This window comes from Nannospalax galili, unplaced genomic scaffold (assembly GCF_000622305.1).
Source record: "Nannospalax galili isolate Female #2095 unplaced genomic scaffold, S.galili_v1.0 scaffold73, whole genome shotgun sequence".
In the NCBI taxonomy this organism is placed as follows: Eukaryota; Metazoa; Chordata; class Mammalia; order Rodentia; family Spalacidae; genus Nannospalax; species Nannospalax galili.
The window spans coordinates 244,616-255,279 of record NW_008333528.1 but is presented as its reverse complement, the minus strand read 5'-3'; the positions used below and the strand labels follow the sequence as shown (position 1 = coordinate 255,279).

The window sequence follows — 10,664 nt, the reverse complement described above, 5'->3', positions numbered from 1 at the left end:
CCCCCTTCACCTCCACCTTCCTCCCTAATCCACCCGGCAGGTCAGCCTCCTGGGTCCCCACTCCCTCCCGCAACCCCAGAGTAGTGGAGAAGCCACAGGTCCCGCCTCCAGCTCCAGCCCTGGAGCGAGTGTGTGCTGATGTCATGCAGCGTGCGGGCCGGTGAGGAACTGCTCCTTCAACTCCACAGGGCAAGAGTTAGTTAGCTAAGAGCCGAGGCTGGACGCACGACCCTTGTCCTTCTGCCCTGGTCACACACTGTGTGCATCTCTTTCTGCATGGTGGATATTATTTTTCATTATCCTTTTCTGGGTGCTATTGGGGGATCATTCCAAGAGTAATTCTTTTTCTGTGTGTAGGTGTGTGCATGCATCTGTTTAATATGCAATATTTTTAATGCAGAAGAATGTTTAATGGATTCTACAAGTGGCTTCTATTTTGGGAAATTTTGGGGGAGTACACTTCACCGGTAGCATTGCTTAGCCTTTGGAATCCCGTTTCATTTTATAATTAGATATTATTTCTCTAGTCGGCTGACCTCAAGCTGGGAATTCTGCTTCTGTTTTGCACTGAGACCAATTTTTGCGGTTATGGTTTTTTGTTTGTTTGTTAGCTTGCTTGCTTGTCTTTCATTCTTTGGAAGCTAGAAGGATTTTGGTCCCTTGATTTGAGGTGCTGAAATTAAGGAATGTCCAGGAAGCTGAGCTGGGATGGGGCTGCAGCGCCATGCGGGTGCTGGGGTAACTGGGCTGGAGCCGCTGTGCAGCGTGCGGCGGATGTGCCAGGATCTCGCCGGTCTCGGGTACCCTGGCGTCCTCAGTGTCCCCGGGGCAGTGGAGCTGCCCTCTCATCTTCTAGTGCAGTTGCTAGACGTACTGATGCGACGGCCGCATTCAGGGAAGGTGCTAACAAAAACATTTGGACTGGGAGACACAAAGCCTTCACCAAATCAGAAGATTTCGGGGTTTTTTTGTTTTCCATTTTCTGGCTTTTTAGAAAGCTCATCTCTCCCCTGTGGTCGCACTTCTGGAGAGAGCGAGAGAGTGGGTTGGGTTGGGGCTGGAGTGGCCAAGGCCGGTCAGGGTGCGTGGGCCAGGCCTGACGCGGGCCCTACACCCTTCCCTGCCAGAGAAGCCCTGGACGGCCATGTGCTTGGGCTATGGGAGTCAGATACACAACCAGTTTATCCTTCGGGTGTCACCCAACCTCGAGTGGCATGCCGCCTGCCTCAGGTGTGCCGAGTGCAGCCAGTACCTGGATGAAACGTGCACGTGCTTCATGAGAGATGGGAAGACCTACTGCAAGCGGGACTATGTCAGGTGAGGCGCGCAGTAGCCGGGGATGGGCCCACAAGGCCTGGGGCGCGCTCCAGCAGGCAAGGGCGACTAGGCCTGCCAGGGTGCCCGTAGCCTCCAGGTGGACCATAAAGCACCGCTTGCCTGGGAGGCCTGGGCAGCCCCAGGCCCCGCACTGACACCCACTGCTCCCTGCACCTGCAGGCTGTTCAGCATCAAATGCACCAAGTGTCAGGTGGGCTTCAGCAGCTGCGACCTGGTGATGCAGGCGCAGGACAGCATGAACCACGTCGAGTGCCTCCACTGCTAGGAGTGCAGCCGCCAGCTGCTGCCTGGGGACGAGTTCTCGCTATGGGAGCACGAGCTGCTGTGCCCAGCGGACCTCAGCCTCCTGCTGGAGCGCATTGCCTCAGGCAGTCCTCACAGCCCCTGCCCGCTCCCCGGCCCCAGAGGCCTACATCTGCCAGGTAAGACCTCCACTGGCTGGTGCCGGTGTCAGTGGGGTGTGCAACTGTGTAGAGGGCTGCAGTGCTGCTCATGAGTTGTTGGCAGTGGGGGAGGTTCTGCTTCTCTGGATAAGCATGCAGAACTGTGCACTAGGAACCCAGTTGCATGTTCCTGTGTGCCAGGGAGACATTGGAAGTGTATGAACCCGTGAGTTTGGGGAATTGTGGAGAACTGTGTTCTGTGTGAGCCAGACTCTGTGGGACTGCATGCTAGGAGTGGGAGAGTGGAGGACAACAGTGAATTCCAGGTGGTGCCGGCCCTGATGACTTGTGTTTAGAATTTCTTCGATGAATATGTTATCATTGGAGAGAAAATGTAGGTTTGCCTGGGGATGGGTATGTATGTAAATAATGAAACTCCCTTGGGAAGGTGGACAGGGCTTAGCCAGCCAGGAGCCTACAGTAGAGGGCAACCATGCAAAAGGAAGGGGTATCTGTGTTCTGGTTTTGACGTCCAGTTTGATGAACGATTTATCAGGGGCTCTCGGTTGGCATGGTCGTGTAAAGGCACAGTGAAGTCCTTTATAAAAGAAAAATCCTCCATAGGATGTTAGGTGTCCTCAACAGGGGCTGCTTAGATGTGGGATCCCAGTTTGAACCACAGGCAGGTGGAGAGGGTGAGACACCAAGACCTCAGCTCCAGGAGGCCTCAGCACAAACCTTCCTTAGACCTGGTGTCTCACTGCAGTGGCCTTGGGGCTCCTCCGTTCAGTGTATCCAATTCTACCCTATAGAATGAGGAAATTGGGCTTGGTGGGCTATTTGTAAATGATTATCCACTCATAGAAATTCTTGGAGGGGGGACATCACTGTAAACGGTGCTGCTAATATCCAAATGCAGCAGGATGAATGTGAAACAGAACAAAGCTGGTGTTGAATGAACCCCATTTGAGATCTCAGAAGGGCCCCTCTTTGTTTTGGGACTCAGGCATCAGGATGGCTCATCCCTAATGGTGAGGGAATCTGAGACCCTTGGAGGAGGGTGTGAGTGTCACTGGATGGAGGGTACCTGGAGTGTTAGGAAGTCTCTGTCGGAAACAGGGAGGATGGGCTGGTAGGAACTGTTCTGTGCCTGGGAGGCCCTTGTTTTCCTGAGTTGGGATCTCCTAGACCCAACAAGACCCTGTCAGAGTGGGTTCCTAATGACCTGTCTGAGCTTCCCAATCCCTGGGTTGTGCTGTGCCCTGGGTTCATGTCTCTCTCTTTCCCTCCTCTGGAATCTTCCTCCCAAATTCCAACTTCTTCCCGGCCTTGGCTCGTCCTGGTCCAGGCAGCTGGGCTCCCCCAGGGTCTTGTCCCTCAAGGGCCTAGAACAGCTCCAAAGCCTTGCTTACACGCTGGGAAGATAGCTGTGCTGTGGGTCAGCCCTGCGTGAGAGTGAGGTAAAGAACAGTTCGTTTGGGTTAGGCGAACAGAGTGACCCAGAGAGATGAACAATAGCAAAGTCAAGGGAAAGGCGCCCACCTCACCTCCTGCCCCTGCTCTGTCCTCACAGATGCTGGGTCTGGCCGACAGTCATCGCTGCGCACACACGTGCACAAGCAGGCGGAGAAGACAACCAGCATACGGACGGTGCTCTACAAGGAGCAGCTGCACACTCTGCAGACTTGCTATGCTGCCAACCCCTGGCCTGACGGGCTTATGAAGGAGCAGCTGGTGGAGATGACCGGCCTGAGCCTGTGGATCATCCGCATCTGGTTTCAGAACAAGCACTCCAAGGACAAGATTCTCATGAAGGAGCAGCAGCAGCAGCAGCAGCAGCAGCACAATGACAAGACAGTAAGGGCTGTCGGGCAGCAGGAAAGCGGGCAAGCTTGCCCCTGGGTACCTGGGCCTCATCCGTGCTGCTTTCTGGGCATGCTTTAGGGGGATGGAGACTAAACTGGGCTCTCCAAACAGCAGGGCACCTGTACCTTCCCAGTAAGACTTCCCTTGGAGTTTAAGTCTTGCATCTTACCGTGTTTGAGGTATGGGGAAGGGGTGTCTGGTGCCAGTGTTGAGGGGTCCTAGGTACAGCGAGGACCAGGTGGGGCAGCCTTGGTGCAGGCCCGAAGAGTCGGGATGGGGTGTTGCCCCTTTATTTTGTTTGTGTCATCTTTTTGAGACAGGGTCTCCCAGTAGACCAGGCTGTCCTTGATCTCACAGTGACCTACCTGCCTCTTCCTTCTGAGTGCTGGGATTAAAGGCATGGGTCACTAGCCCAGCCCAGCTTGTCCTTTTCTTTTACGTGCTCAATTTGGGCAATTTTTTTTCTTTCACATACCTGCCCAGGAATGAGGGTACAAGCTGTCCTCTTCCCTGATCTGGTGTTTGGCTCCTAGGACTGAAAGTCGTGGTGGGTTTTGGGAGCTTGGGGTATCTCCACTGGGGAATGAGGGCTTTGTGTGCAATAACCAATGTAACCCCCAAATCATGCCCTAGAGCCTGGGGCTCCACGCTCCAAAGTGGTGTAAATGGTCAGACCTAACTCTTTTGCTCTGCACCTCTCTGCTTGCCCCTTAGAGCCTCCAGGGACTGACTGGCACACCCTTGCTGGCTGGCAGCCTGATCTGCCATGAGAACGTGGTGCAGGGCAGCGCAGTGGACATGCAGACATACCAGCCTCCCTGGAAAGTGCTAAGTGAGTTCGTGCTTCAGAGTGACCTGGACCAACCCCCCTTTCAGCAGCTGGCTAGGCTCTCTGCGCTACCTGTCCAGTGTGTGTGTGTGTAGCCTCAGCCTGTGTGAGGAGGAGGAAAGGACTTCCCATGGGACCTGGGCTTTGGGGACAGAGCCGGTTAATGGGGAAAGTGTGCTGGGCCTGCAACCTCACCCAAGTAGGAATCCAGTGCTGCTAAACCTGGAGAACTCCTGGGCTTAAAGTGCCTGCCCCTGCCTCAATTCCTCTGCGTGGTTGAGGGCCTGGCCATCTCTTCTCAGCATTTACTCTCAGCTCCAGGCTGGTCTGCCAGGGACACTCCCCTTCTTGGAACAGGTGACCGGGAGCATCTGCTAGGGCTTGTGTCCGCTGCTTATCTATCACTGGCATCTCCATCCCAGGTCTCCCCTAGGCAACTCCTCTGGCAACAATGACCCAACAGTATGGTGCCAAGTCCGGTGGAGAAGTGAGCAAGGACCCCGTCCTGCCAGCCCGCGGACCTTGCATGCTCCCTGCATGAGACTCACACATGCTCAGACCATTCCAGCTCCAAAAGCTCTCTCACCCTCATAATTATTATTGTTATTTAAAGAGAGAGGGCTGAGGCTTACGGGCAAGACAGCCAGAAGTGCCAGGATGCAGCTTGCTCCACCGATGCTGGAGACCCCTGCTCTGAGGACTTTAATTTTTTTCCTCAAAACTAGAATTTGGGACTTACTAGGGTTAGCTCTGCCCTTTCCTCTCCCACGCTCCGTGGGGGGCTGCCACTCTGCCTCTCTATGCCCCATCCACCCACTAACTCACCTCCACATGGGGCTCTAGCTGGAAGGAGGACCTGGCCAACCCAAAGGATGACATTCAACCCCCAAAACGCATGATTGCTGGAAAAAACTAGAAACAAGACTTTTTCTAAAAATGTTTTAATTATCAGTGGACGGAGGACAGTGTGAGCCTTTGCCGAACAAACAAACGTTTATTTATTGTGAGAACTGCCAGTTCATAGTGGGACGAATATTTTGATCTTAATAAAAAGCAACCCTATGACCTGCGGCTCCTGTGTGCTGATGGTGCTGCGGGAGCTGGACAAACGCAGCCTCAAGAGCTAGTTGGTCTTGTTTCAACATGGAGTAGAAAGTCGCCTCGGAGCTAGCTGCCTGGGCTCCAAGCGGGATCCTGTGACTGGCGCGCACCCAGCACGGCCCCGGCCTGATGCTGGGGCTCCTATGGGACCGGCGGGCTGGGATTGGGTGCCGATGGGGCTGGCCAGGTGAGGATTGGACGCCCATGGGGCGGGGTGGGGCAGGGCGTGCTCATCTCAGGCCGGTACTCCGGCGGTTGAAGCCGGAGGTTGGGGCCCCTGCATTTGGGCATGAAAGCTCATCACATTGCCATGGCTGCTCCGCTGCTATCTACGGCTGGGCTCAGACGGCGGGTGGTGTCCACGCTGCGCCCCTGGGGCCCAGGCTTCCACTCGTGGCCGCACTTCGCCTGGAGCCCTGCAGTCTTGCCTTTCTGCGGAGCTCGGAGGCCCGCCCGGGGCCTGGACGATCCCAGGCGTCCACCACTCTAGGCAGATCCGGCGACCGTGAGGACTCGTCCTCCGCGTTGTCCTCTGAGTGGATGCTCGACGTGATCAATCTCGCTGCATTTATTAATTCCCCTGTCTAGACAGCCGAGAAGGCCGGCGGTGGCTCCTTATCTACATTTGGCATCACCTGCAAGCGATACACTGAAGGAGCCACCACAAGCCCCCTGCTAGGATCACGGCTGCTGTAGAAAATAAGTCTACCCAGAACCAGTCTGGTGTGTCCTATGTTTATTTTCTTTCCAGACCTGAAATGGAGGGGGTGGGGGGGTTGTCTCTGCATATGCGGTGCCCAGGTCACTTGGTGTGACATTTCAAATCCCTGCAACTTGTTTTCTTGAAAACTGGCTTTAGTGATCACAGGAAATAACCAAGAGATACTGACTCTCCAGCAAGCCCAAGAGATACTGAATCTCCAGCAAGCAAGAAAGGGGAAAAAAACCCGGCAGGCTCAGGTTTTACTCTCTTAAAAATATTTAACCCTTTGGCAGTCTGCAACAATTCTTTCCCAAGGCCAGTTATTTAAAAAGCTGCCGGGTGACCAGGCAACCCACCACTCCTGCAAAAAAGCTGTGAGATTATCTCTATGTCCTTGTCCCAAGAGTAAAATGACTCTAGAGTTAAATGATTTCCTTAAGGAAGGTTTGTTCTGAAAGAGGGTAATGCCCTAACTACACAAGGGACTCGGAACTCGAAACTCGGAACTCAGAACTCGGCTGTCCCTCCCACCCCTGCCTCCCCACCTTAACCCCTGTCTCCGTCTCACAGCATAGTTGTGAAAACCACCTAGACCATTTCCTGGGCTCCTGGCCCGCCCTCCTGCAAGTCTCAGGCCTTGACCCTTCGGGAGGAAATGGCTTCTCTGGGTCCCTATTCTTCCCGTTCCCCCAAGGCTCTGGTCCCTCAGCTCCAGCCCTTCGGGATCCAGGATCCGGTCCCTCTATATTCAAACCACACCTTCACCTACACCTCCAGGGTCCCAACAGGTAAATTCTGATACTTCCAAACTCCTGCCCACTCCAGCGCCCACTTCCGACCCCTCTCCCTCCAGCTGCTGAACTTCTTTGGTTCTGTGGCCAAAAGCCGGACCCACCTAGCACTCCTGACTAAATAGAGGATTGCTGCTGGAACCCCAAACTAGCTTCAGGCTCGAAGCTGCCAACCCCACATCTGGCTCTCCGTGCAGCACTTCCTTGTGCCCTCTCTGCCTCCCATTTCTCCATCAACAAGGTGCTAGTCTGTAGTTGGTCACATAATCCTCATTATAGCACTGAATCTCAGTATTCTCAAAAGAGTTTACTTTTCCATCAATCAGACCCACATTTAAAAGCCTCTAACCTCTGCATCAGCTTAATAAACTCTGAATTTCCTGCTTTTATCACAGCCCCAATGGAAATTTATTTCTCTGCATATACTTACTAATCTATTGTTTTCTCCTTCCAGCAGGCTCTATTCAGCTATTGCTGCTCTTCCATGAATTCTAACATCGGGGAAGCAGTGAACTGTATGGCAGTTTAAGCCCTCCCCTAGGCTACAGTGACAGAATCTCAGATTTTTAGGGGACAGTCTTAGAACAATGTCTCATTTAAACCCAGTTTTCTCAGCACTGAAAAAATTGAGCTTAAAGCTACTCCATATTCACAACTGTTCCACATTCATTAAAATCCTTTGGCAATGCTGCCACGGGGTCTCTGAATTTCCCAGAATTAGGCAGCCTTAAATACGTACTGAATTGAAGTATTGTAGCCCAAACCTGTCTCTCTGGGATCCCTTTTCTGCTTCAACTTCATAGAGCTTAATCCTAAGTCTTCTGAAGTGTTTCCACCTATGTCTACTTTCCTTGAGCTGAGATTTTACTACCTATCTGGGTGTCTATCTCCTTAAAAGCTTAGTTAGCATAAAATAGAACAGGTATTGCCACAGGTAATATAGTTTACCAGGAAATCCCTACTGCATTACAAAGATGTTTAAAGATGACCTGGGAACCAGTAAAATGATATTTACTAATATAACTAGCCAACTGTAGATCTGACACCTCACCAAGAAAATTGGAAGCTTTTTCTCTGGAGATTTCAACAGGACATGACACATTCCTTTGGGTGCATAAGAAAAGAAAAGGCTTGTGATGTCTCATACATCAAAATATTGGCATCTTAATCCACAGTAACCACTTTTATATGTGTGATTTCCCAGTGTTAATAAAAGATGCAAATATCAAAGATGAACTTTTTTTTTTAATCTATGAATGATGAGAAGGATCATTGTAAATAGGTAGGTAGATGCTTCTGTTTCTACTACAGTCTGATAAAAACAAAAATCCAGTGTTAACAACAATGAAATTCTTTAAGACTCTGTTCCTTTTAAATAAAAAGTGAAAACCCAATATTCTGGATAATTAATGTTTTGAAAAGTAAGAACAATTATTGCAGTTTAGTTCCCTACCCAATAGCCAGCTGGATGCAAAAAGGAGAAATCCGTATTTCTGGAAGGGAATGGTCTTAAGTTAAAGGAATGAATCCTCAAAGAACCCAGCCTTGACTGTTAAAACGGTTTCTGAGCACTTGAGATGTAAATCTGGTCCTCATTAGCTCTGTATATCTCTTTCCCTTATCTAGGTTTGCAGCACCATTTCCTAAATCCCTAAGATAGTGAAGGGGGATGCCCCTTCTGTGTTTGTGCTGGCATCACCTTGACTTTCAGGAAGTAAAATATGTAAACAGGGTTCAGTCTTCCCACCTCTTCTCATTTTCTTTCATTGGTGGGGTTATGGGATGGATGGCTGTGAGGAATCCTACTAAAGGCTTTGCTTAAATACTCCCGTTGCCCATCCACACAAGCTGCTTCTAAGGGGTGGTACCTCCTCCTCTATCCTGCAGCTGCCCCTTGGGCACCCAGTGTGCGGCTGGCGGGCATGAGAACTGGACCGGGGACGGTGGCCCTAGCGCCCGTTAGGATAACCAGTTCACAGAGCGTGGGAGAAATGAGCTGCAGGCCCAGGAGCCGGCTTAGGGCGTTGGAAGGCCACTGCTCCCAGGGCCTCGAGCAGCTTTTCCTTTGGGACGAATTCTAGGCTCACACATACTTTCCCATCCTCGTCTCACCAGGGAGGACCGTCCAGGAGGAAAACTTGTGGCTGGGCAACTGAGATTCACCATGCGGTGCCGTTACTCACCAGGGCGCCACTCTCCCTTCAACCCAAAGAATCCCCAAGGGTCTGAGGTGACCCTCCCCCTTCGCCAAGGCTCAGCCGCGCTTTCCAGGAGCTGTGGACCTCAGGGCCGCGTCGCCCAGGCTTCGCACCCTCGGGTCCCAGCGACAGGGTCAAGGAGACATTCAATTAAATGCTTAACTGCAAATTCTTCTACGGGTTCTGGGAGGTTAATCACAGCTGTCTCAATTATTTATGGCTTTTTGGCAAATTTCCGACCATATAAGAGACATATTCTATTGCTAAGCTCTTGCAGGAAATCTTATAAATACTCTGTGTTCCTCTCTGCTACACAGACCTGCGCCCATGCCCGGGGCCAGCGGGACTCGGAGCTCCTCTGGACCCCGCCTGCCACCTGCCTCCTCCTTCCTTGCAGGATCCGCGGCCGCGGGTGGCCCAGGACTGGTGGCAGGGCGAGTTTGGGGTCCCACGGCCTCCACTGCAGAGCGACCTTGGGGAGTCGATCAGCTATCAGGAGCAGTGCAGAACCCGGGGCCAGAGGGGAGGTCCAGTGCCCCGGGACGACTTTGCAATTTCCTTCTGTTGAAATCAGACCTTTCTTTCTTTTGATTTGTAAAGAAGTGAAAATTGAATATATATATATATATATATATATATATATATATATATATTAGCTAGAGGAGCTTACGGCAGCACCACAAAATGCCTGGTTTTGGTAAATTTGCTCTTTTCAAAAGAAGCTAAGTTTTTTGTTTTGTTTTGGTTTTTTTTTTGTTTTTTTTTGTTTTTGTTTTTGTTTTTTTTTGTATTTTCCAGTTTGTCGGCGACAATCTTTATGGGTTTGGGTCAATTTTGCACAACAAGATCTTTTTTCTTGGTCATGCCCTGCTGCTTACCAGGTGATGCTCGACACTGACCATCAGCTCAAGAAAGGGCGAGACCACCACATTGAAAAGGCCCAGGTCTCCTAGGGCCCGTCCACAAGGGCCACAATTGTTTGAAACTTATTCAGAGCTACTTGTACTGCGGTGTTGCACATGTCAATGATTTAAGAAAATACTCCCAGATGATTGATGCTTTCAGATCAAAGAGTTTTATTCTGGAGAATAAATTTAGTTCTGCAATGTTAATAAATTTTCAGTGCTATCTGCCAGGGAAGGCAGACACATGCATACTGAGCCCTGAATTACCTTCAGTCTCAAAACATATTAAGCAATTTGTATGTAAAAGTGTTAAAAAGTTCTTTACTCTAAACTTTAAAAAGGAAAATGCAGAGCAAGTTAAACTTTAATGAAGGTACTTCAAGAGTTGAAATTGACACTTCTTTCAAATTTGTATTGCCTTAACATGAAAAGCCAACACTGAAAACAATTACAAGAACAATACCTGGTAATCTTACGTCTAATTTTACCCATATTACAAATGAAAATTACATATTATCATAGTATAGAAATAAACAAACTCTAAAATACT

At 50.7% G+C, this 10,664-nt stretch overlaps 1 pseudogene; it reads left to right on the top strand.

The window, feature by feature from the left end:
* Positions 1-276: 276 nt before the first annotated feature.
* LOC103730152 lies at positions 277-5,543 on the top strand (annotated as a pseudogene).
* The last annotated feature ends 5,121 nt before the right edge of the window (positions 5,544-10,664 follow it).